General features: G+C 41.5%; 1 protein-coding gene and 1 long non-coding RNA gene across 3 annotated transcripts in view; one reads left to right on the plus strand and one right to left on the minus strand.

Annotated features, from left to right (window-relative positions):
* Positions 1-5,342, minus strand: part of LOC142924374 (uncharacterized) — a 68,586-nt gene extending 63,244 nt beyond the window's left edge. Inside the window, exons 1-2 of the long non-coding RNA XR_012941603.1 lie at positions 4,798-5,342; positions 2,083-2,144 (exon numbers count right to left, since the gene is read on the minus strand). This is a non-coding gene — a long non-coding RNA (uncharacterized LOC142924374). The remainder of the gene's footprint in view (positions 1-2,082; positions 2,145-4,797) is intronic.
* The window catches only part of LOC116939517 (nuclear receptor ROR-beta-like), a 188,579-nt gene that overhangs the window by 119,800 nt on the left and 41,270 nt on the right, over positions 1-27,509 (plus strand). The window lies entirely within an intron of this gene.

Here is a 27,509-nt window from a genome sequence, read left to right on the forward strand (position 1 = left end):
TTGGAGGACGTCACCTTATAATGATTATTAATGAGGGGGGCTGGTCGACGTGGAGTGACGTCACCTGCTCATGATTATTAATGAGGGGGGAGGGTGCTCCATGCGTAGTGACGTCACCCGCTCATTATTATTAATGATGGGGGGGTCCATTACGAGGACGTCACCTTATAATGATTATTAATGAGGGGGGCTGGTCGACGTGGAGTGACGTCACCTGCTCATGATTATTAATGGATGGGGGGTCCATTTGGAGGACGTCACCTGTTCATGATAATTAATTAGGGGGGCTGGTCGACGTGGAGTGACGTCACGCGCAGGACACAGACATTCCTGGCTCATTATAGTCCCTAAATCGATGCACTTTTTCACGTTGTGCAGTATTATAGTGGGGGTGGGGGGGGCGTGCAGCAATGGTGCAGTGGTTCACACAGTGCGCTATGGGGCACCAGAGCTCGATTCCCAGACGTGGCTAACAATCGGCGGCGACTTATATCTGAAACTGAGCCTTGTGCACTCCTCCACAACGAAGCCAAGCGATGGCAGTGAACAACCCACCCCGAGGACGCCTTCATCCAACACGTTAAAATGTTCATTTGTTCGCTACGCCCGCAACAGTGCGATGTTCGAGGGCACTCACTTGATAAGCTTCGTGCCACTGTAGAGACACAGAGTTCTTATTTAGTACTGTACGTCAGAAGATAAACTCATCAAAATGGATATTAGAACAGCTTGGAATAGGGTTATACCTATTGTAAGGTTAAAAGGGATTTGCAGCACCATGCAGAGGGCATTTTAAATATCACAACACCTCCAGCTGTAAGAATTCAATTCATTGCCGTTGTCAGCAAATAATTGATCAATCTTCAACGCATGGTGCTTCGTGTGAAATGTCAAATGCTTGTATAGTGGCATCATTTTAAGGACTTGCATTTTCCACTGCCTTCGAACACATGAGCCATGTGGAGCACGAGTCGCACACGTCCAGAGCAAAATATGATTGACGTGTATCATCATCCTCAGCCATTCCTCAATCCACTGCTGATTTGAATTGCCTCCCAAAGCCTCCAACATCTCTCACAAATCCTGTGATGTATATATAAAAAACATGTACACTGTATGAAAAGAGGGTGACATTTTTAATATGAGAGTTCAGAGGAGGGGTTTTAGACCTTTTTTACGGCCCAAGGATTGATGCTGGTCGAGGGTCAACATTAGCGACAAAGCGGCGGTCAAGGAATTGAAATCACCTGGGGACGATGTCCACTGTGGAGATGGAGCGATGAAATCGGCTCGCGTGCAGATGCTGAGTGGATTGTTACATCGTGACAAATATGTCGACGGCTCGTGGAGGCCTTGATCAATCAGTCGATTGATCATAACTGATGATGAACGTACGGAGACTGAAATTTGGTTCTGGTAAGAAAGTCCAAACAAGCGTGGTAATATTCACGTATAAAAATCTAATTATTTGCATCTGCCGGCATACGTATACATTACACAAATACAATGTTAATAAAGTGAATGTACACCTACCACACGACCAGCAATGTCTAGGGTATCATTTATTAAGGACACTATACGCTTTGTTACTTAAAACACAAAATAATTGCATTGCCTTTTTTACAATGCTTAACCATTGATGTATCTCTTTGTTAGAACATTAAATGCCTGCACGTGGACGAGCCAAAACCACCTTGCGAAATTTGAATTCCCAAGGCAGGTGATACTCATAAAAGATTCATTTACGGCACCATTTGCCATTCCAGACTTAACTTTTGTGGTCAAGTGAAACACGGTGACATTGTGCATCACACGAGGTTGCACTTCGTAAATGCAGCCAAGTCTTAATCCCCCCCAAAATCACCGAAGGGTTTTAGTTGTTTACATTACTTTGTCATGTCAAAACTCATGAAAATGGCACGCATACATTTACTGTGTGGTTTTAATAAACATTATTATGGGAATTCTGGGTGGGGGGGGGGTGGTGACCCGCATGGAGCAGTTCGCACACTGTGCACTGCAAACAGTGGCACCATGGATAACCTGAACCGAAGTGACGAGTGCTATCCAATTCGGGCTCACCAGCATGGTGAAGTATGGTCAAAGAATCCCCCAGACCTTTACAGCCGTCATCCAGCAGTGAACTGAAAGAGAGGTGACAATTATATTTTTTATTGGTGCTTCATGGGACCTCCCTTGCCAGTATATCAAAATATAAGAATAGGTTTTACCCTTTCTGGAAATAAAACAGGTGTTAAGATGTTAAAACACCAAACTTAAACCTTTTGCAAGGAATCATGTCTGCATTAACCACATATACTTGTGGTGAACATGCAAACAAAAAAACATGCTCTGGCAGTATATTATCTTTGAAACTGATTGATCCACACCAGAGACAGGTTTCTTTAGAGCCTCGTCTCAAACAGTGTTAGACCAGAAACTGTAAATGAGTACATTACCCCAAAATGGTCATTGGAGGACAGAGGCAGTATTTACTTAGTGTTATTAGACTCTACTGTGACTCAGGGAAGCTGTTAAATCATCGTTCTAAATACGGGTTTGAGCTCATCCTTAGTCTTTACTCGGGCTTACTGTTACCCTCGTGATGATTAGGGCACTTTGTGCGCCAGTGTAGACAGAGAGGCCACGGTGCATTCACCACCTACTTGCAGTGAAAAAAACCACACAGCATTTTTTTGCAACGAGTTGAATAGATGAGGTAGGAATGCCCAATCCGTCAGGATGACCTTGTTCAACGGGAGGGCAGCACAAAACAGCGAGTCTCGAAACAAATGATAAACGATCAACAGAATAAGCAAGGGCATGATTTGCTATCGTCTGCTCTAGCTATGTATATGAGGAACTACTACTATACCTTTATTGCCCACCTGTATAACAACGCATAAGGGGGTGCTGAGCTTTCAGCAGAGGAGGCCATAACCCCCCCCCCGCCCCATAATGTTATCTCGAAATTCTGCAAAAGCAATTCCACCTGTAATTCTCGTGCCAGTCCATGGCCCAATTTGCCACACGGAATGGGTGAAGTCCCATTCAGCAGGAAATCTCGCAGCCAGTCAGTAGCTGGTGGAGTGCCGAGGGCACCTGGGGCCACGCGTGCTGATGCCAACAAGCTCGCTCTGCCGACCGACAGAACTGGCCAATCAGGCTCTGTCTGTCACAAAGACTAAGATCTCCCGTATAGGGTTAATAGGCTTTTGGGGAAAGTGCTGTTAGCGAGCACCTATGAAGGCCGGCACGACACGCGAGGGCGTGGGTGGCCAGCACCAAGGCCGGCCGCCTTTGTCTCCCGAGTGGCGATGTTTACACACTGCACCAGGTACTCATTTCAGGCTGATTCAACATAGGGGTGGCCCAGGACCAGTTCACATAATTGTCACTAATGGCCATTAGAGGGAATTGCTACACTATCACTCCCACACACACACACGCATGCAATAATGTGTGTGAGCTGCTTTGCCATCCTTCTTAATAACCATTAAGATTATGCTAAAAATTACATTGAAAATGATAAATATAATAGTAGCGACGATGGATGATGACAACGATGATGACGCTTCTGCAACTCATGAGCATCCACCAATACCCACCACCCATGAGCTACCTCCCTGCAAGCCTCGTTGTCTGGCAATCGAACAACCCTTGCCTCCAAAGTGCTGGATTGCAAGTGTGCGGTAATTGCAATGCACACTCTGCACCAGGCTCCCGTTTAAGACTGATTCTACTTCGTGGAACAAATTATTTGCTGCGTTGGCCGTGGTGATGTGTGTCAGTGATGTGCGTCATGGGTAGGATTCGAGTTCAAGCGGACAGGTTAATATCAGACTGGTGGTGAAGCAGGCCAGAAGCAATGCACATTCACAACAACACATTGTAAACATTAGTTTTTATTACATTTTAACATAATTTGTGAATTAAACTGGGTCTACACTTTTTTTTTACAAAAAAGCGTGATTTAAAATGGTCCCGAGTTCACATATAAGTCATGAAAAGTGTACAAATTACGACGTGAAATGTTGTTTTCAGCTTACAGTCACCACTTCGTATTAATCTTCAGCTCACTTTCCTTTGTGTAATAAACTACCTCTGAAGCTGAGCAGAGTTGAGCTTGAACGGTGTTTTGATTGGCAACGACCACACATAAATAAGGTGTTTTGGGCTGCTGTGGCGCTTACATTGTTGGCAGCAGAAGCAACGCAAATCAACGTAATGTTGTAATGTACTATGCTCCCATGTGTATGGTGCCTGCCTTCAGCAAACCCACACTGGCCGGTGTGATGAAGTATGGTCAAATAACCCCCGCGACCCGCACAGCATGGGGAGGCCCTCATTAGGGTTGCCACCTGTCCTGATTTTCCCAGAATCCTATTTTTGGAGTAGCTATCCTGGGAAATCTGTCGTCCCGGTTTTTGTCAGTTGCGTAATACAGTGATACACCACTCAAGATAATACATTAGCAGGTAGTTCTTGACTCTTCCGGCCGTATGAGATACACAATTATTCTTCCTGTGATATGTTCTGCTTATTTTATACCTGAAAACTAATGTATTGGGAACTGCTTTTTGTGTTTAGTTTATTGTCTATCCCCCCCACCTCCGATTAGCATAGTTGGCCACATACGGTGCGAAAGAAGTTCAACGTACATACAACCGTCAATGAACTGCCAAAAGGGCGTTTACCTGTTCGTGTTCAATAATGTTACCTCGCCAAGAGTAGCTGAATTAGTTAAATATTTTACATACCCTCAGAGTAGTTGTGCTGTGCTTTTTCATTACTCACCACGAATGTGTCCATCACCACTTGCTTGAATCGCTGGAACACACAACAGAGACGACCTTTTCAGTTACGCAACGAGATGGTGATGTCCAGGGTCGATGCTAATTAGGTGACCCGCTGCATATAAAGGCAAATTGCTTTGCTCGAGAACAAACACGGCAGCGCGCTCTTCTCTTGTATGACAATAAACACTGGCCAGCCCGTCGCTGAAGCGCAAGAGTCATTGTCAAGAGGTCAGCCGGCGTAGCTATTGAGCTTGCCAACGGTGTAAATAGACTGCAGCCTACGGGACACGGTGACCCAGGCGCTGGGCTACGGAGAGAGAGGGGATGGGGTAGGTGAGGATGGGGGGGGGGGGAGACTGGACAGAGGGTCCCATTTCATTCCCTGCACCAGGGCCAAAGCCAACCACGCTTATCGACTCCGCAAAAAAAACACAAAGGGTTCTTGCTTGGGATGTTTGACCGGTTTATTTCCGAGCGCTATTTGCCTCCAGAATGAGATAAAAAAATATACTTGGAGAAAACGCGCACGACACGTCGTATGATGGATGGGCTCGGAATCTCCACACGGATAGGTCAGCAACCTAATTGCTGTGCTTCAACCTAAATGCACCTCATAGCCCCTGCGGGGCGGGTCTCTCGCACACATGCTTCTTAACGTGATCCACCAACCCTACCTGCTTGTTGTTGGATTACTGTCCGATAAGGACGGAACAATTCACCCCCCCCCCCCACCCCCAAGTTTTTCGATTAATTTCTGCAATTCACGGTCGCAATTCGATGCAATTAATCCCTTGCAGTGATTGGTAGTGCATCTCGTGGCTAAGCGGGCCACGTGATCTCATTACAATGTGTACCAAATATAATGGTATTTTCAAACATTCGACAATCCATTGCTGAATGAAGGCCTCCCCATGCTCTGTCGACCATGTGGGTTTTTGGACCATACTTCACCACGATGGTTAATGTGGGTTGGAGATGGAGTGGGTGGGACTGGTTGCGATGTCACCTGACAATCAGTTCCGACCCATGGCTTGAGACCAAATTCAATTCCCTGGGCATATATATCAAAGTGCGCTAACCACTCTGCCACCATTCCACTTTATGCAACATACGAATAAAACATATATGATTACGCGCAGAATTCAACGAAAGTACCATGTGCTTAGTAACATATGTTTTAAGTATTGGGCTGCTATAAAATGTCCATATGATAAGCCACTTCATTGGGCTATCTTTTGTCACTTCTGAAAAAGAGCTATACTATACTATATAGCTTAGTGGGTCTTACCTGGTGAAATAAAAATAGTTTAACGGTTTTTTTCGTTTAAGAATCTCTACTAATCGATGAGTCAATGCGTCATTCCACTCCTCGTGTGTAGACGTGTCCACCATAGCTGATAGCTCAGAAAGAGTTGCTTTGCCAAGTTGCAAGCACTAAGTGTTGCTGGATTGTACAGATTATGGAATGGCTCCGGTCAAGTGCTTGCCACAATTTACAAGCTGAAATTGTGTAATCAGGAATGCAAGTTTAGACATGGCAGAACGTTAAAACAACGGTTTCAGCCTTCACGGCTCTGGCCAGCAAACATGTTACATAACCCAGCCCTGGAGAAACCTCTCCAATGCCACCATAGCCCATGACAATAATGGAAAAAAGCGTTCTGTCTGGAAAATCTTTCCTCGATAATTTATTTGATACAGTATTTTTTACAGTTTGAATTCCTGCAGTGTATTTCAGTGTTATAGGGCAAGAAAAATGTGCAGAACTGAATCAAGTGTGCTTAGTTGCAGCATTGCAGTGACACATTCAATATTCTTTATACTTGCCAAAATTCATATAGCTACTGTATGTTGTGCCAGTGTATTATAACTGTACTGAAATGTCAATTTACACAGAAGTATATTTTTTTATTATGTAAATGCATAAGATGCTTTAGTAAAACCTGTAAGTATTATTTAAAAGATATATATGACGTTAGAACTTACCACTTGCCCCGGGTTATCAATATTTCATGAATAGTTTAGGGCGTTTGAATGGCAGAAAATTACACTGCGCTTAAAATTATACATTTTAAAAGCAGAATACACTGGGTGATGTTGGAATGCGTCCAGACCTAAATAAAGAGTGAGCATTTCATCTGCCAGCCTGATAAAGGATGGCTTCCTACTTGCTTGACAGCCACAACACGTTTGCTGTTGTAACTGTCTAACCTATGTTACTTCCAAATTTACTTTTGCCAGCAATGCATGGCCTTGCTGCAACTTCTGGTGAATTGCATTCCAGCGAAATGTACACAGGATTTAAAATTGCCAGGATAAATGACCAATGAACGCACGTACTCGGTTAAGTTTATTTCAGTACAGTACGTACTACTTTTCAAAAATACGGCCCTGAATAGCCTTGAACTGTGCACTATACCGTAATTATTAATTGAGTTGCAGCATTATCTCGTAAGTAAGTTGTGATATATTGTTTACGAGCATATGTACAAATATTCTACCTATGCAAATGATCATTCTTCCAAATAACTTTTAATTGAAAGGGAAAACAATATACTTCTGGCTGATGGGAATGAGCCATTAAAGTTGTGGGATTTCTTTAAGCAAAAAACGTTTCAAAATTTTTCTGAATAAATTCAAGTACAGTAGTTATATGTGTTTCACTATTTATTAGATACATTTAAAATGCATTCAACAAAATCAAGGCCTTCTTACGCCTTGTCGGTTGCGGTAACGTTTGACCATACTTTACCACGATGGCCAGTGCCGGCGAGTGAAGAGGAAGCCAGGACCGGTTCACCGATCACTCTAAGCTCCTGTTAGCCGAGGCCAGGAATCAAACTCAGGTTTGCCAAGTTCAGAGTACACTAACCGCTGCACCAATGCGCCATCCCATTGGTATGTTGTATATATGTCTACATACAGAGTATTTTGTAATGTTTACATTTTTACTTCCTATTTGTATATTGGTATAACATTATGTTATGGTTACAGACTTTTCCACAAACCATTTGATCTGTGTTTGACTTAAGCTTTGTCTATTCCCCCAATGGATAATTAGTCGACACACTTCATGCACAGTTACATTTTCTTACCAAACTGAATTTATTATGTTTAACACGTAGGCTTTCGCGACCAATATTATTCATAATAAAGGTTTTTGGGTTAGATCGCGTTATTTATAAATGTGTCGTAACCCACTCATTGTTTTTTTCGGTAAAGTCAAGTATGTAGAAATACAATAAAATTATATTAAAACAAAAAACAATCACGACGTTTCGATCACAACGCAAGCGATCTTCATCAGGTGTCAAGAACAAATCACGGAGGTAAATACAACAAAAAGATGAGAGACGAGAATTCAACAAACCTGAAAAAACATTATGTGAAGCACATCCAGTCAGGCCAACAACACAGTTAGACACTTCCTGGCGGACAAATTCAACAGGAGTGAATTGTTATATTTCGGAATCGCTAAAACAGTTACACTTAGATATAAGCAATTGTGTATCCATGCATTATTGGAATATAATCGATACCATAACACAACAATCGGCTGATAATGTGTTTAATCTAACAAAAACTAACCAAATGAATACATTTTCTAGACATAATAAACAAATCCCTACTAAAAACGAACAATTTAAAAACAAAACCGTGACTAGTGACATGATCTCTGTCCTTTCTAAAGGCCTTAACTTTGCCGTTACCCCACACACGATAATTGCTGAGGTAGAATCATCAGTAAGACTCCTTCCACATAATGAGGCAGAGATGACTAGACACGAGGTTGCCAAAATAATTGAGACTAGCAAAGTTCCAAAAGTAAATATTAGCTCCAACGAAGCAAAAACCTTAGGAGAGCTCCGTGTAAATAAAGATATCCAAATCCTGGCAGCTGATAAAGGCCGCACTACTGTAGCGATGTCACGAGCCGATTATGATAATAAAATTAGAAATTTACTAGAGGAAAGTACCTACATTAAAATTAAACGAGACCCAACTAACACTTTAGAACGTAAGACTACTGCAATAATTGCAAATTCATTAATCCCTAAGAATGAGCAACACCAAATTAAGCCAAGGGCCTCAAAACCACCTAGACTGTAAGGGCTACCAAAGATTCATAAAATCGGCATCCCATTACGACCCATAGTCAGTACAATTGGCTCTGCCACTTATAAATTGGCAAAATATATAACTAAACAAATACAACCCTACATCGGTAGGACATCTTCATTCATAAGAAATTCAGAACATCTTGTGAATGTGATTAAAGATATCAAACTTAATCCTAATAATATTCTGGTAAGTTTTGATGTGATGTCTTTATTCACTAAGGTTCCAGTGAACGAATCGCTTAAATTACTTGATACACTAGTAAAGAATACAGGTTTACCAAAAGATATTTCGAAACTTGCTGACCATTGTTTAAATAACACTTACTTCTTATGGAGAGGGGATTTCTTTAAACAAAAAGAAGGAGCAGCAATGGGCTCTCCTTTATCTCCTGCTATAGCAAATCTGTACATGGAAAACTTTGAAATAAGAGCACTTGCCTCGAGCACATTAAAACCATCTGTTTGGTTTAGATATGTGAATGACACTTTGGTTGTCTGGCCACATGGTAAAGATACACTTAATGATTTTCTAAATCATCTCAATACACAAAACCCGGCCATCCAGTTCACCATGGAAATGGAGGTGAATAACACACTCCCGTTCCTAGATATTTTGCTTGAACATGGCATAAACGGTAAAATAACACACAGCTTTTACAGAAAGCAAACGCATACTAATGCCTATCTGAATACAGATTCGCATCATCATCATCATCATCATCATCCAGCTCTGAAGTCCTCTCTTATCAAGACGCTCATACATCGGGCTAAAACAGTGTCAGATGGTGAAAGTCTAGTGAGAGAGATCAAACACGTTAAAGAAGCATTACGACAGAATGGCTACAATAATACTCAAAATTAACAGAGCACTAAATGCCAAATCACGATCGCAAAGCAACACTGCTGAAAGCGATCAGATTATTAAAACAAATACAATTCCATATCTCAGGAGTAACTGACAAATTATCCCGTGTTTTGCAAAAGCAAAACATTACAGTAAGATTTGGTACAGTACACAAAATTCAAAAACTAGTATCTTGCACTAAAGACGAATTACCTAAATTATCAACAGAAGGTGTATATCGGATTAATTGTTTGTGGCAGATACTATATTGGACAGACGGGACGTAACATCAGCATAAGACTAAAAGAACACCAAAGAAATATTTAATTATCTCAAACACAACTGTCGGCAGTGGCAGAACATGCTTGTCAACAAGGGCACTCAATTGATTTTGATAACGTTGAAGTGTTGTGTAAAACTAATTATTACTGGCAAAGGCTAATTAGAGAATACATTGAAATTCAGAGAAACAGAAATAACTTTAATCGTTCTGATAGCTATAGGCTTAGTGCGTTTTGGAAGCGTATTATTAAATAATACATATTACAATTCGTTATAGGGGAAACGCATATTAATTAACGGATTACTAATGTAGCATATAATCACAATAACACACATTACAACTAATTACTAATCTACAACTCATTACTAATTATAACCATTGACTGATTACCAATCGATTATATAATTACAATACCCCCCTCCGCCTCAAATCACTGCACCTGAAATGAGTTAAATGATGACGTCACCATGCTGCTCTATTTAAGACCGAGAGCAAGTGAGGGCTTTACCATTCTGGCGAATTGCCCGATGATGCTGGATGTAATTACCAGCGAAACGTCGTATTCAAACAGTAAATGTTGTGGATTCACTCTTCAACACACCGGTGGGCTAAAGTAGTGAACTAATTGTCTTTTGTCAACGTGAAACTTTTTTGCTGATTGGCCGTGTCGGGTGGTGGAGTGTTACGACACATTTATAAATAACGCGATCTAACCCAAAAACCTTTATTATGACTTTATTATATTGATCTATTTTGAATATTTCAAAAAGGTATTAATGAGATTCTTAAGCATTTGTCTACAAATAAAAATTACTCGCACATTTAAATGCTAATTTTAATTGCATATTGTAAAGTAATCAAACAGGAATAGTCGGGAAAATACTTCATAAGGTAAACTGAGCTTCGATTCATTGGGACTTACACAAACTAATAAGGTCAGCTAGCAATGCATATCCACAGCACTTGACATTTCTCAACAAATATATATTTATTTTTCGGGAGAAAAATAAATGATTTACGAGAGAGGCAACGGTGGCGTCAGAAATGCCTGTAATTCTGGCACATGGAGATTGTCTAAAAGAAAGAAGATACGGTACAAAGAAACCTTTTGTGTGATGCTTTTCAATTGCAAGCAGATAAATAATCAGCCGTCAAATCTGGGGGCTCTAAAAACCAGACATTACTTTGCAATGCACTTGCATGCTTTGGAGAATACACCTCGGTAGCTGGAATTGTGAGTAAAGTTTTAAAAACAGCGCTTGGCCTGAACTTACCCTAGGCATTGTAATACAGGGGACATTTTTTTGGCACGGACGATAGCAAGCTTGCTGGCAATTACACAGTCATGCTTCAGTGCTCCTTAAAAAAAGGTGGGATAGAGTTCAGTTGTAAAACACAAAAGATATCTACTGTACTGTATATAAAGTTGACACACATATATACACAATCTGTTTATTAATGCACTGTATGGACGAAGTCAAATCTCTATTTAGAATAATATAAAGTACTGCAGGGAGAGAGGAGGTAATAATGGTGCATCAATTCATCACGTTAATTCACTTCTCATGGGTTATAAATACACGCAGTGAATTATTGTGCGCGTAAGAATCGATTATTATTTGTAGATCCTCGATGTACATCACTGGGTTCACGTGACCTCTTCTGCCACTTGATACTTCTACATTCACCACAATAAAAACAATAATAGATAATTGTTTCTTCAACGAAATAACAAACCCACAATTGTAACAATTACTCAAATCTCTGGAGGTCAACTATAACTGTAATGCCATACAAATCCAGATAATGGCTTTTAGATTGGTTAGGGGGGCACACTTTTACTTTCATACCATACTATATAGGCCCAATCTCCATCTAAAATGATGAACACTAACGTTTCTTGCCAGGGTGAGAGCAATTTGTTTCCCTCAATACGGAAGGTGCAATAACAGCACTTGTCTTTTTTCGTTCGTGTACGTGGTTTGCTGTGCTCACAAGCTTCGCTCTCACTATTTACACTGGCATACCCGGTGTCAAGTGCTGTAAAATAATTCAAGTGAGTCAAGGGGTTTGCTTTTTGTTTGAAGAGGTGCAATTAAGTTGCTCACTGTGTACTTTTTACATGACCTGTGTCTCCCTTCCAAGCATATCCTTCATTCCGTCAGAGATCAGGCCGTGCGTATGTGTTATTCATCCTGGTCTTTTGTCTAGTGTGTACGATCTGTTCAAACGTTATCAGTCTCGTATTGTGACCTCTCAGGTACGTATATCAATATGTCCAGGGGTACGCGCCATACATACATTCAGCCTACGTGGGCACAATGGGTTTACTGAGTGAGCACAATGCTTCGCTCCACGAAATCACTGGGCAGAAACAACAGCAAGTTACCACACGTGTTGCCTATGACCGAATCACACTGCATGCGCCCGATCTGGTCAGATCTCAGGAGCTAGGCAGGTTTGAGCCTGGTAAGCACGTGGATGGAAGACTGCATGGGAAGTGCTGCAAGGCTTTGGCTGAGAGGTGGCTAAGAGATGACAGAAGAGATATATATGACTTAATCTATCTGTACAGAACTTTGAGTGTTGTCCCCCCCCCCCCCCCCCCTTGTACGCGTGGGCTTTATTCATGCACTCTGGTTTCTTTTCACATGCCAAACACTCATCAATAGAATTGGTCAAACATCATAATGCAGAGCGCCTGGAAAAACACATCTTGAGACTCAGGCTTTTGCTTGGTAAACAAAAGGCATTTTTAAAAATTATTATTGTTGTTTTTTTAAAAGCGCCCAAGTGTCTTCAAAGGCATCTCTTTCCATTAAGCTATAGAAATAACATCTTCCAAGTTTAGTCTGCCCAGCTAAATTTATAATCATTAAAACATGTGTTTAGTATTTACCCTTAAAAAAAAACACATCCTTGAGCAATGAAGATGGATATTGCTTGCTGCTTGTTTGCTTCTGATTTGGTCTGCGGCTTGTGATTTGTAACGTGTATTATTTTGTACAGCCGTTCACCTGCCTACAGTTTTCTAAATTAAAAAGGAAACAACTTCGGGCATTGAAATTCTACGTGACCTTACGTTTAATGATACCGTGCTGCCCACACTTGTGTTTAAGCACAGTGTAAATGGATGCGTCACTGCTAACAGCATCCTTTCACACCTACATAAACCATTACATAGAGTGGAGCGCGGTGGTGTAGTTAGTGAATTGTGCTACGAACCCACCGACCCCGAGTTATATTCCCGGCAACGGCTAACATCTGTGGCAAGCGATGTGTAAACGGGTACTAGGCTCTAATTTCACCAAACTGCAATAGCTAGTGTGGTAAACTATGGTCAGACAATCTCTATGACCAGGGCAGCATGGGAAGACCTTAATCTAGCAGTGGATTGGCAAGGGGCTGTACAGACCGTCGCGCCTATATTATGTTTGCGCCATTCATCTGCTTAATTCGTACAATGCAACAATTTCCCCATTGGTTTTTTTTTCAGCAGGGGTTTTGTACGTCGGCAATAGGAGTGGAAGAACTGACCAAATTGGCGAGTTTTTATTTATATTCCAGTACAGCACTGCCAACACATTCCCTAATTTTTATATTTCCATTAAAATAACATGTCAGCTAAATTTTGATTTAAAGCTTTCGTGACTGCAGGGATTCATTCTTGGTTCTTTCGGTAAAGTCACGTAGAAGGGAAACAATAAAATAATAAAAATATAAAACAATGCCACTGTCATCATGGATAAAATGGAATATAACAACAAAATTCAAGAATTACTCAACGATGGCAGCTATACAAAAATAAAAAGGGATCCCACCAACAGCCTCGTCATACAAACCAACAAAATCATTTCTGATTCAACCGCATTAATTGATCAAACCAAACAGTTCTCGTTGAAACTTTCTGCTGCCAGGCAACCAAGAATATACGGCTTACCAAAAATACATAAAGTAGATACACCCCTTCGTCCCATCGTCTCTACTATCAACTCCCCCACCTACAAACTGGCTCGTTTTCTGTCTGAAATCCTGCGGCCTTTCACCGGAAAAACCACCTCTGCGGTCCAAAATTCTACTCACCTGGTATGGACAGGTCGTCCCCAGATGACCCGCTTGTCAGTTTTGATGTAGTTTCCTTATTCACCGAAGTTCCTGTACCTGACACCATCGCAATCATAGAAAGACTAAACACTGAGGTCCCCCCCCTGGTGAGACACTGCTTAACCAATACATACTTCACTTGGAATGGAACTTTCTACAAACAAATTGAGGGCACCCCAATGGGCTCCCCCCTATCTCCGGTTGTAGCCAACATTTTCATGGAGAAATTTTAGACTGACACCATCCAGACTGCCACTCTGCGCCCAACCTTATGGAAGAGGTACGTGGATGACACTTTTGTCATCTGGCCACATGGCCGGCCTGCTCTAGACCAATTCCTTGACCACATGAATTCCATACACCCAGCCATCAGATTTACCATGGAAGTCGAAAAAGATGGCAAGCTACCTTTTTTGGATGTCCTAATAAAAAAGAGACATGATGGTTCAATGAGCCACTCTGTCTACAGGAAAGCTACCCATACGGATGCTTACCTGAAACCGGATTCCCACCACCATCCATCCCAGAAGAATTCCCTCATCAAGACTCTGCACCAGAGAGCCCAATGCATATCCGACCAGGAACACATAGCCAGTGAACTCAAGCACGTGCACCAAGCTCGTAATGCTAATGGTTACTCCGACTACACAATCCGCAAAGCTATCACTCCAACCATGAAGAAGGACCCTCTTGAGGAGCCTTTCAAAACCATCACTTTACCCTACATTGTGGGGATCACAAAAAACATCTCCAAAATCTTGAATAAACACAAGATCCAGGTCCGATTCAACACATTACATAAAATCCGTGATCTGGTTCCGTCTGTAAAAGATGTGATTCCGGACATACAGTACCCTGGCGTCTACAAAATAAGTTGCCTCTGTGGTAGTAGTTACATTGGAGAAACCAAACGACATGTCTCGGACCACATTCGTGAACACAAAGCAGACCTTAAACACGGTAGGAGCAACACCTCGGCCGTGGCAGATCACTGTTATAATTCAGTAAGCTCACATGACGTTGACTTCTCCAAAACTGTGGTTCTTTGCAAGCCATCTGGCTACCATGAGAGATTCGTTCATGCGGCTATCCACATATACAAACAGAGACAATTTCAACCAAGAAGATGGATTCTGGCTTAGCAATCATTGGAAGGATTTGATAAACCATTTCGGGTCTTAATTGATTGTTCACGCTTACGGTGGCTTTCAGACTCCATCCATTATTTTCGTCTCCCCCCTCCTCTTTTCCGAACATAGATGGACTCGTCCATCTGAATAACTGCCAAATCGCTTTCCGTGGTGCTAACGTTAAAAAACCGCCACTTTTTTCAAAATTTCTTGCTGTGGTTTTCACACCTGATGATGATTGCTTGTGTTGCAGTCGAATCGTCGTGAGAATTTTATTGTTTTATATTTTTATTATTTGATTGTTTCCCTTCTACGTGACTTTACCGAAAGAACCAAGAATATAAGTGTCAGCTAGCTGTCATAAAACATTTTGTTCAGAACACCTCAATCCAGTCTCATAAAAAGCGGATTCTATAATGCAGTGCGAGTTTCATTTTGCACCATTCCTCCCCTTCTATACAGAAGCACCAGCATGTATTTGAATACATTCGCACACAGATAAATGAACCTTATGGCAGTACCCCAGGGTACCATAGTATCGCGGCTCTCGCATAATGTCCGTGACGCAGTCATTTTTAGTCTGTTGATGGTCGGCGATGCGGCAATCGACTCATCTCGACGAGCTGTACACGATGTACTACGGTGCGTACTGCGAGCGTTCAGGGTTTCAGCGCAACCGTCCTCGCTGCGTTTCGACATAGCGGAGTAGCACTGATTTCGGATTGATTGGTACCCCCAGTCGCGGAGTTAAGTACACCCCTGGAAAAAATAGTGTCCCAGAAATAAAATATTTAATTGCCTCGGCCAGTTTGTATTATTTGGTACCCCTGGGTACCGCCATAAGGATCATATATCACCTACGCAGAACTCTGCTTGTCCGCAATTATGTGGGCGTGAACATCATGGATTCTATTATCTGCAACGTTATTGATTAATTTCACTTAATTTGCAATTTCGTTGCAGATAACGGACGAATGGGGCTGTGGATAATAGGAGTTTTTTTGCGGATCCTGCAGCTCCCGCTGGTCATACGAGTCACATGTCATACAGTTCGTGGATGAAAGAGAAGTTCTTCTGTATTGTATAAGCAAACACCAATTATTCTGTAATAGGCACGGTTGACTACGTACGGTGTGAAAAAGTTCAACATACATATGGATATTTTGCAATGTAGCACTAATATCGGCTCAATATTATCTTGTCTCGGCTCGATGGCCATGGGAAAGGTTGGCATGTGGTCATTCAAGGTTTGGGTATTGTCTCCCATGCTGCTTTGGTTGCATGTTGCATTTTTTCGTGTGAGTTGATAGTCTACAGGAATACCAGTTCACTCGGGGTGATTCATTACTCTTTTCCCCCTGCCCCGGTGATTTGATGTATTCAGGGTAAGTGATTCAAATAAAGAAAGCGGGGTGGGTTTTTTCTTCGCATTGTGGTGAATTGTAGCATCTCTATTAGCTGCGAGCGTGTAATGAACCCATTACATACAACAGATACGAATGCAAACCCAGTATGTCTGACACACAAAATGTTATGCGTTTCTTATAGGTTTCAGGAATCAATTTCAATCAATGAATCGATGCATCGTTGCACCCGCAATTGGCAGCCATCCAAAGTAAGCATGCATATGTCTGCCTCCAATGCCCTGCTGCTTGGAGACAGCCTCCGTACATGCAAGAGCAGAGCTTGACCCTACTTAGTTGTGGGGCTTAAACGAGATCAGGCTCATTAGCGTTGGGCATGATATTCTAAAAATACAACTGTAAACATCAGCCAAGAACATGATACTGAAATTGAGTTTATCACTACCATGAACTTTAAAAAGTTTTGATTTTGTGCCATGACCTAGATATGATACTAGTTCCACATATCATAGAAACATCCAGCCCTTTCTTAATCCACTGTTGTATGAAGATGTCCACTGCTGCACGCCAATTTTGTCATACGAGTTGTTCGACCGTACTTCACTGCGCTGGTCAGTGTGTGTGACTCACCGCTGACGTTTGCTGTGGTCGGAAAACAAACCGAGGTTTCCGGGTTCATAGTGCAGTGCGTTAACCACTGCACCACCATACAATATAATGTTGTACTTTCAAACAACAACACGCAACGCGTGTAAAAGGCACAATTTCTAAAAAAATCATCAGCATTTCCTGCATGTATGTGTGTAGAACTTCTTTCGCACCATACACAGCCCAGCGTGCTCATCGTAGGTGCGGGGAAGGACAAGCAACTAAACGAAAAAAGCAGTTCTAAAGAAATTCGTTTTCAATAGAAGTTTAAAAGTGCATAGCTCCAGTGGCTTCCGAATATCAGAAGGAAGAGCGTTTCAGACGGCCGCAGAAGCGCACCTGAAGGTGTGCGATGCATGCGACCGTCTCTGATCGATGGCTAGCCAAAAAAATCCGCTGCGAGGATGACCGGGAGTTGGTGCCACATGGTTTATGCTCGTTGACGAGATCAGCAGAAGTTCACTGTGGTCCTCTTTCCTTAGCTCACTATCCAAATGAATTTGAGCAAATGTTGACTCATGGACTTCTAGCGGTGATACAGTAATGGACAACTGTGGACTGGTTTTATCCTTAGAAGGACTCATAAGCACGCCATCGTTACCACCGGTGCAGTAAATCACAAGTTTGAACTCAGACAAGAGGGCCACAATGCAACTTTTAATGAAATGCTGATAGTTTTTTCGTATGCACAAAGGCTGTGTGCTTTTGACACTTTTCCGTGTGTTTAAAACGTATGGTTTTCTGGCCTGCACTATTATGCTTTTTTTCTCTTAATTTGCAGATTTGGTAATATTGTACTGTTTATATATTTAATAGACTGTACAGTCCTCGAAACATGCTGAGGTACGCTGTACAGTTTTCGGAATACATCATAGTATTAAACTTCGTAAATATGATTACTGCAATGCCGGATATTTGCCAGGGATTTCATTAAAGCATACACAACATTAGACCACAAGAGGGGATTGTCATGTGAGTAATGTGACGATTACCATGTGACTCGATATTAATAAGCGTATGTCAATATTACATAGGAACTATTTTAACTCAATAGTTTGATGTACTGCATTGAAAAGTTTCAATGTTAGATAAATTATATATTGATTTTTAAAGAGGATTTCTATACAAAACAATAATAACCAAGGAGAGAGACTCCACGTGTGACAGTTACACCACCAGTAACTACAGTACTACACAATGTCATTTTGGTTTATACAACATCTTAATATGATCATATCTCGAAACAACACAACATAAGAACTCCACTAAGCCGTTACCCTGTTACCCACGAGCTATAGAGGCAACGGAAACTCCTATTATCTGCATTCCTATTCATTCAGTTCACACCTATTGTTCCGGAGATCATGCGTGGAATAGATTTGTGGATTCGCGGATAATAGGATGCCTAATGTTCACCCCCTCGCATTACCGTGGGAAAGGGGAGCTCTGTGATAGTGGGATGTGAATTACAGTGTGGTTTTCAATATCTCCCCCAAAAAAACGATAAAATAAAACGCAAACATTTATCCTGTCTTGTTTTTTTTCCGTCAGTCTTTGTTTGCATTCATTTTTTTCTGGGATATCGATAAATGTAAATATTTAATGACATTTTTAAGGCTCACTATATCAAATGGTCTCGGCAGTGATAAATGGCGTCACCATTGGTAATGGTAACTTTCAGATTGAAGAGCCATTACATTGTATTGTATTGCGCTATGTGAAATTGTTAAATTACCAAAAAAATAAATTTGGGTTCATTGAAACTCATCCTAATTCAAAACACAGTACTTGTATTATCAGTTATTTGTTAATTGCAACAAATCCGTAGTTTTTAAAAAAAATCTATTTAAGCCAATTTGCATGTTTCACAGACACACCGATGTAACTGTGGTAACATAAAAGGACAATGTGTCCAAGCAATGCAATGGAGGGGTACACAACTGAGAAAATTGGGGGCAGAGTTAGAGTGACTGGCTGTGTCAAGGTTAATGCGAACAGTGTCTGCTGCGTCGGAAAACATTCCACGTTGGCGCATTGTGGGCTCTTAATGACTCTCGTCAGCTTAACGAGGCATGATGGCTCTCAGGAGAGAGAGAGAGAGACCGGGGGAGGGGTGCAAGGGAGAGCGAGAGAGTTGGGAGTGAATGCAACATACCGTGCTAATCCCCATCCATATCTGGTGGAACTCAAAATTAAATGCATCAAAAGCGACTGGGCTTCATCGGATCATCAATTATTCATAGACTGCATGCTATGAAAGATACAAAGAAAAAGACGTGTGTCTCAAAGCAGGTTGATGCCGAACAACCAAAGGATGAGCTGTAGACAATGTAAGGATAGTAAGGCACGCTCTTAAAACTAAGTAGACATTTTTTGTGCGTTATTATTTTCAAGCCATTGCACGAGCCAGCGGACACAATAAATAAATGATGTCATTATGCATGAATTTCATTGCCTATGCAATACTGTACGTCGTAAACATCTTATCTGTTATCTATGTTGTAATGATTACCGTGGGCTTAAGTGCAAGATTTAAACTGGATAGTAGGAAAAGGTATGGAGGAGAAAGCTTAAGATGTCGATGTGGGTTACATCAGGCAAGCTTGGGTCCTCTCTAATCCAATGTTCTGCTCTTCGTGCTGCGACTATTCTTAGCTTTAAAATCCCGGCATGAGCTATTGAGAATGTTTACGCGTGTCCATCTACAGTGCACCGTTATACAAGCGTAAGAAAGCTTCACCCAAACATGTGTAAGTAACTAAGAGTGCATTAGATCTCAAATTTAACCCCAATTTGAGATGGGGAAACACACACACACACAAAACACAGACCTGCAAAATACTGCGCGGGCTGAATCTCTCAAACAGGAACTGTCATCTTGTAAAAAAAAAATAGTCCCCAGAGCATAGCACCCCCCCCCCCCTTTCCTCATCTCCCTCCCCCCATTAAAATCAAAGGGTGTTGGGAGGAGAGGGAAAAAAACTCGCAAGTTATAAAGGTTGTCACGTGGCGTCTTTGATGTGTTCATATCTGCTGATAATGCTTGCCTGAACACGTCGGGCATTTGATGGGGGAGCCGCGGGGAGGCGGGGGGTTGGAGATCAGCAGGATGGCTTTGTCTCGACTGTGAAAAATACCGCTAACTTTTGAGACACACTGTCAATATCTTCTCCAACAATTATTACGATTATTACGATGGAACTATTTGGGGGTTGGGAAATGAATGATTAGTACACGCGGCGGCTAAGCACGCCTATTCAAAGACTAAAATTCCTCCGCTATGTTCAATGTGTTTTTTTTAATAGATACTGTTAGTTAAAATTAAGGGTTCAAATGGAACGCATATGTAAATGACAGGATAATTAAAAATAACAGTTATTTTTTTTTACTCTCACCAAAAGGAATGGAAGCTATTTTATACTAGTTATGTTCTTTTTTAAAGTGCCTTAAAATGTATAGCAAAGCATATGTGTGTACTGTATATATATAATTATGGATGAGTTTCGTATTCAATCTTTTCGGATATCGTCTTTTCATGTTTATAGATTTTATTTCGTGTTTAGATTCGTTGGGATTTTTTATGTGTTAAAAGTTGACACCTTTAATTGTTTTTCCACTAAACATAATGGGTTTTAATAAACACTGAATTTGTTCATTTAATCATGCACTACTTCTTTGTAAAAAAAATCATTTTCATTCTTTAATTAAAGTGGTGCCATGTGTCATCCTGTAACATCGAATGGAAAGCACTTTTACCAGGAAAAGCACAAATGTAATCTCTTGGACATCACTTCATGTGATACTACATTTTCAGATCAATCTGAAACAAAAAATTTTGAATCATCCAAAATTCCATATCTAGGCCCCATTTCTGAGTGTATATTCAGGATGAAGTTCCCTATTATATCACTACTGCGTATACTTTTCTTTAAAGTGAAACTGCAATTGAAGATACCTCATAAAGCAGAAAGAGTCACTGGTAGAGAGAGAAAATCTTAGAATTGAACAAAGGTAGGGAGTTGGCAGCACGGAGGGCGAGTGGAAAGGAATTCCAGGCAATGGGGACAGCAGTCGAGGAGTGACATCCCATTGAGATTGAGCAGAGGTTTGGCTGGGGGAGAAGGCCATAGTTGCGGAGTAAAGGGGAGTGGATTGAGAGGAGGGAGTTAGGCAGGGGTGAGTCTGTGGGGATCTTGGTGACAGTTTCAAAGTGTAACAAGTCAAACGGGGAGATGGAGATGGTTCTAACACAGCAGTAGGACTCGCTCAAATAGAAGACACGTACACACAGAGTACGTACGTTGATTGATGAAGTCCAGACAGGTATATATCCTGTCTGTGATATTAGCATATTAACGGTATGTGAGGCGAATGGAGAATGGTCAGCAGCAAGTCCATTGATTAAATCTTTCCAATATTGGCAGAGCCAATCACATGCTAATAATGTTTTGGGGGCCGTCCATAAATGACGTCACGCACCTGGGGGGGGGAGGGGTCAGACATTTGTAACGATGTGTCACGAGGGGGGGGGGTGAGAAATGTGACGTCACATCAAAATGCGCAACTTTAAATAAATATAGAAAACACGTTCTACTTAATTAAATAGACTTTTTAATAAATGTTTTCTCCTACAACATCAGAGTACAGCACCACATTAAATACGCACTACAATGACAATAGTTTAAAGCGATTTGAAGCATGTTTTATTTTTTGGGGGGGGGGGGGGGGCAGAGCTTTGTGACGTCATATTTGAGGGGGGGGGGTCTGACTTTTTGTGACGCCGTGTGACCAAGGGGGGGGTGGGGGGGGGTCAAAATCGTCCAAAATTGCGTGACGTCATTTATGGACGGCCCCTTGGTATATAAAAACAGTAATCAGTAACGATTCCGATTTGAAGGTGAGTAAATCTCATAAGCGGAGGCAACAAACGGGTGGCATGTCTTGCTTAATTGAAAACAGGACGTGTTTCGCATAATTACAATCGTGCGCGCAAACAATGTCCAATGAAGTTGCTGGTAGCAAGGGGATTACTAATGATGTGAAAGAGGGGACATAACACTACAGTCCTGTTGCAACAGTTACAGGCGCCGCTGCCTCTTAGTCAGTGCCTGTGCATGTTGTCAGAGGCAGCTCCGAATTCTCCAAAATTGAGGAGGAACTTTTCGATTTAAAGCTTTCGTGACTGCAAGGATTCATCTTCTTTGGTTCTTTCGGTAAAGTCACCACGTAGAATGAGAATAAATAATAAATTGATAAAATAAAATAACACAATAAAATTCTCACGACGTTTCGGCCACAACGCAAGTGGCCTTCTTCAGGTGAAGGGACGAGACTGTCTGGAGGACTGTCTGGAGGACAGTCTCGTCCCTTCACCTGATGAAGGCCGCTTGTGTTGTGGCCGAAACGTCGTGAGAATTTTATTGTGTTATTTTATTTTATCAATTTATTATTTTATTCTCATTCTACGTGACTTTACCGAAAGAACCAAAGAAGATGAGGAGGAACTGTAACACTATGTAACAATTTTTGTTCCTGGGTAATGTTATTTTTTTTATTGCTTATGCCTAAAAAGTATAGAAATGGCTATTATTCCCCACAAACTTTGCTAAATGCCCCAGCAGCGAAATACATCATGGGTATCTGTAAATAACTACGGAATACCACTTGACTGTTTTAAGATGGGGACTCGTCTATTATCCGCGGGTTTATCGGTGAATTTACTCCACTTATCCGTGGGAAGGGAAAATAAATAACGGATAATTGCAGATAATAGGAAAAATGTGGCACTCGATTCCACTTATCCGCGACAATTTTGCGAGTAATTGGATGCAATTATGTATCAAATTATGCACGGTAACAGGAGATAATGTGAATGAATAGGGCTGCGGGTAATAGGAGTTTTCGCGGACCATACAGCTCAAGCAAATGATAGTCGTCCAGGGTAATAGGATAACGAATAAGAGGTGTCCTCTAATTTGCAACAATATTTTTTTAAACAAACAGTGAAAAATCGAGTTCTGACGAGTGCATTTATTGTAACTGTAAACTAGAGTGTTTGCGCGGTGCAAAAACTCTCTTTTGAAATCTCAACAATAACAAATATTACCTAATACTGTAGATTTACTGCAATGTATATATTACGAATTATATATGACTAATTATTCAGTGTATACTGTACATATTAAGTTGCCATATACTGGACAATATATATTGTGGTACAGTACAGATATACGGTAAAATGTACAAACACATGTTCTAAAGTGTTTTGTTTTCGCATACTTAGCATACCTAAGTTTGTTTCCAGTTACGACTAACATCAGCGGCGTGTGATATTTAAACCAGTTAATGGCCTGGCCCACACTGAACATCATGGTACATATTCTTCATAACCGACACACCTGATGATGACCGTTTGAGTTATGGTCGAAACGTCGTGAGAATTTTTTATTGTTTTATATATATTGTTATTTTGTTGTTTCTCTTCAACGTGACTTTACCGAAAAAACTAAGAATATGAATTACTGCAGTCACGAAAGCTTTAAATCAAAAATCATGGTACATTTTGGTGAAACAAACCCCTACAACTGACAAAGCACGCGGATTACTTCATCCGGACAAAGAGCTATACGTTTATATGAAGGATGAGTAAATGCATGTATTTCATGCAAGTGCGTTTCCATACATCAGAATCAGAAAGGGTTTTATTCGCCATGTAAGTTCACACCGACACGTGTGTGAATTACAAGCAGATACTGTGACCGTACATGGGGGGGGGCTACATTTGCTTGAGCCTCGGAAATTATTTGCACAAGGTAGACGATACGTCGAATGAACTTGACAAAACAGATTTTGGAGAAATGTGGCTGGATCATTATAGCATCTGCTTGTGTCTTCATTACACGCCATACCAGTAACCGGATGGTGCATTTTTTTTAAATCACGTGCCAAGCACGTATATTTATATATTAATACAATTATGTATACTATGATCGACACTTGATAATATAATCATTGTCTGTAAAACATTATCCAGTTGTCGGTGGCTGTTGGCTAAATGTTAACCTTTTGAGATGTGTAGTCGGCATGCTACACGCTGTGTGAAGAGATAAAATAATTTGAGGGGTGTGCATTGGCGTCAGCTGTAAAGTGTCACTCGTAATAATTGTAAGCACTTCATTTTTATAGACATTTTGAAAATCAGTGATACTGCTTGTACAACTGCTATGTGCATTCACACTTAATATATCTCACGCGGTATTCATTTATGAGAAATAAAGCGGCCAGGTGAATCGATGCCTGCCTGGCCATAACGCTGGTTGTAAAACGTCGTTACTCTCCTCCAAGGCTAAAAAGACACAAAAAGCGCCTTGCAGTGTGCATACACATAAAACATTTGCCTTACAGAAATATACATACAGTATGGGGCCCTAATTATTTAGCAATTTGGGCCATCTTTCTGCCCCGATTTGGTCGAATGGAGGCTGATTTTGCTTAAAATCAGTTCAATTCTGCCATTGCAATTGAACGGGGGGGGGGGGGGGGGGGTTCCTACCATTATGGGACTATATAATGCTACGCCTCGATCTGTTTGGTGAAATTCCACAATGGGTTGGGCTAGAGCGCAGCCATAAGAATGGCCCCAAAAGTAGCTGTGGAACTTGGCATGAGACATTGTGCCCCGTTGACTCTGCCACAATGTGGCAGGAATTCTACAACTAAAAGGCACCTGCCACACCCAACTAGAAATGAGTTTTATCCACCGGGGGATCTGTTGCATCACGTATAGATCTGTTGCATTCCTGACAGTTCTTGCTCATCACTGGCAGATCAATCTCGTTGGCAGATTAAAACTAAATATAAATACAGATATAGCATGCACAAACAACAACAACAACAGCTGCAAGGTCTTGGGACAAACACAGGTTTTAAAGGCTAACTGATTGATATAACTGGAATATGTACCATCTGTTCTCCTCACTAGCTACCCAGTACTCTGCTCGTTGTTTTGAGTATGGCTTCTCATGGAATTTTTTTTTTTGCCTGCGGATAACAAGATGCAATATTTCATGCACACACACGTACACACATCGACATACACTTTTTTACATTACACTGTTAGCCAGCACCTATGAAGCCCGACACGGCACTACGAGGCAGTGGGTGGCCAGCACCACACCCGGCCGCTTTTGTTTTTTAGGCACTCATATAGGCACACTTGAACACAGCCACATGAGTGGTTATGACTGAGTTTCATCATGATCATCAACACCATCAATATCACCATGACCTTCATCATTCCTCATGTGCTGTTAACAGCAGTCACACAAAGGCAGAAGACAGCCATCACCGTATAGCAACGGTCTTGTACCTGTGCCACCTCGTTGATGGCTATTTGGCGTTTTGTCACATCTGCTGTCCATTGTATGGCGTAGTGTACCTCTTGGACAGATCATTTTCCTCTTCTGTTTACCAATAAAGGGTCTGCGTTCGTGGATTTGTGTTGGTCATGTGTAGTACGTAACCAAGGTATTTCACCTTCTCCTTTGAATAATATGATACTTGAATGGGATCAGTTTGACAGTTGTTCTTATATATAAAATCAGATATGAGCTCTGCCACAGTAATATGGAATTTCCAATGCTGGCTCCGCATCAATAATGGAGATGGGACAGCTCCTTACTTAGTAGACCTGTCCTACTTAGTGTGCACACTTTCAGATGGATCAGAGATTAATTTAGTTGGCTATTTCCATGGACAGAGATTTATCCATGACATTATAATGTGATGGAATTCTAACTCGCAGCTCACAAGGTTTTGGAGTTCAACAAATCTATGTGATCCATCATTCCACGCTTCCAAATTACTGGTTCACAGGTGTATACCAATGTGTGCACCTGCAGCTGTTGCTGCTGTTGATGATACTTCTGCAAATGCTGCTCCCGCTGCTACTGCTGATGATAATGATGAAGGATAATATGATGAAGGTGTTTACTGTCAGAACTGCCCCTGCTGTGTTCTGCCACATCCAAGCAGGCCCACTGTGTTCTGTTGTGTTCGACTGCTACCAATGTGTTCCACTGTGTCGGCATTGCTCCCACTGTGTTACGATGTGTCGAATGGCTATCACTGTGTTTTGCCACGTCAGGACTGCTCCTGCTGTGGTACATCCTGTTGGCACAACTCCCACTCTTAGCATCTGGGCCTAGACATTCATATTTGGTGAATGTTTTCAAAGGCCTGAAACCACCTGATGACGGACGCTTGTGTTGCGCCCAAAACGTCGTGATTTGTTTTCTTTTATTATTATTTTATTTCTAACCACGTGACTTTACCGAAATAACCAAAGAGTGGATTCCTGCAGTCACGAAAGCTTCAAATCAATATTGAATCATAATCTACTTTAAGATTAATCGCATTCCTGGTCTGTTTGTGTTTTTCTACAGGTGCCAGAATCCCACCAAATCATTCCTTTTGTAAAATAGAGGGTCTGTTCTTTTTTAAAGCTACTAGATCGTGTTTGAGACATATCAGAGTCGAGTCCTCCAAAGACTCCTTTTGCCCCACCAAAGACAAATATTTCCAGTATAGCCTGAACAGACTGTTGGGGCAAGTGCTGTTAGCGAGCACCTATGACGGATGGCACAGCACACGAGGGGGTTGGTGGCCAGCACCACGCCCGGCCGCCTTTGTCTCCCTAAGTGGCAATGTTTACACACTGCACCAAGGACTAATTTGAGGCTGAGTAGACCTAGGTGAGGCCCAGGACCAATTCAGATAATGTCACTGGTGTTGGCCGTGAGCAGGAATCGAACTCAGGTCGCCGGGTTCGTAACGCAGCGTGCTAATCACTCCACTGTCTTTGTTTTGCCCCACCTCTCCTGCTTTCACCAGCGTCCATGCCCCAATGCCTCATTCACTCATCCTCCCTCGCATCCTTTACCCATTTGATTCCTCCCCATTATAACGACAACATTAATAACAGAGTCAATACATCTTTATAGAAATTACCTGTTAAATTTAACACTGGCCACTTTCCCAAAAACCTGCACATGACACCGATGTGTGGAAACAAATGGCCCTACAACTTGCCCCATGCCCTACCCTCCAACCAAGTTGTCCAAGCCTTGAGAAAGCACCCAAATCAAGCAGGGGATCTTGGCACAGTAAGCAATTGTTGAAGACAACTTGATCATATTTTGATTTTGAGTCGAAACTT

Source organism: Petromyzon marinus, chromosome 1, assembly GCF_048934315.1.
Source record: "Petromyzon marinus isolate PM22_M1 ecotype Great Lakes invasive population chromosome 1, UKy_Petmar_22M1.pri1.0, whole genome shotgun sequence".
Classification (NCBI taxonomy): Eukaryota; Metazoa; Chordata; class Hyperoartia; order Petromyzontiformes; family Petromyzontidae; genus Petromyzon; species Petromyzon marinus.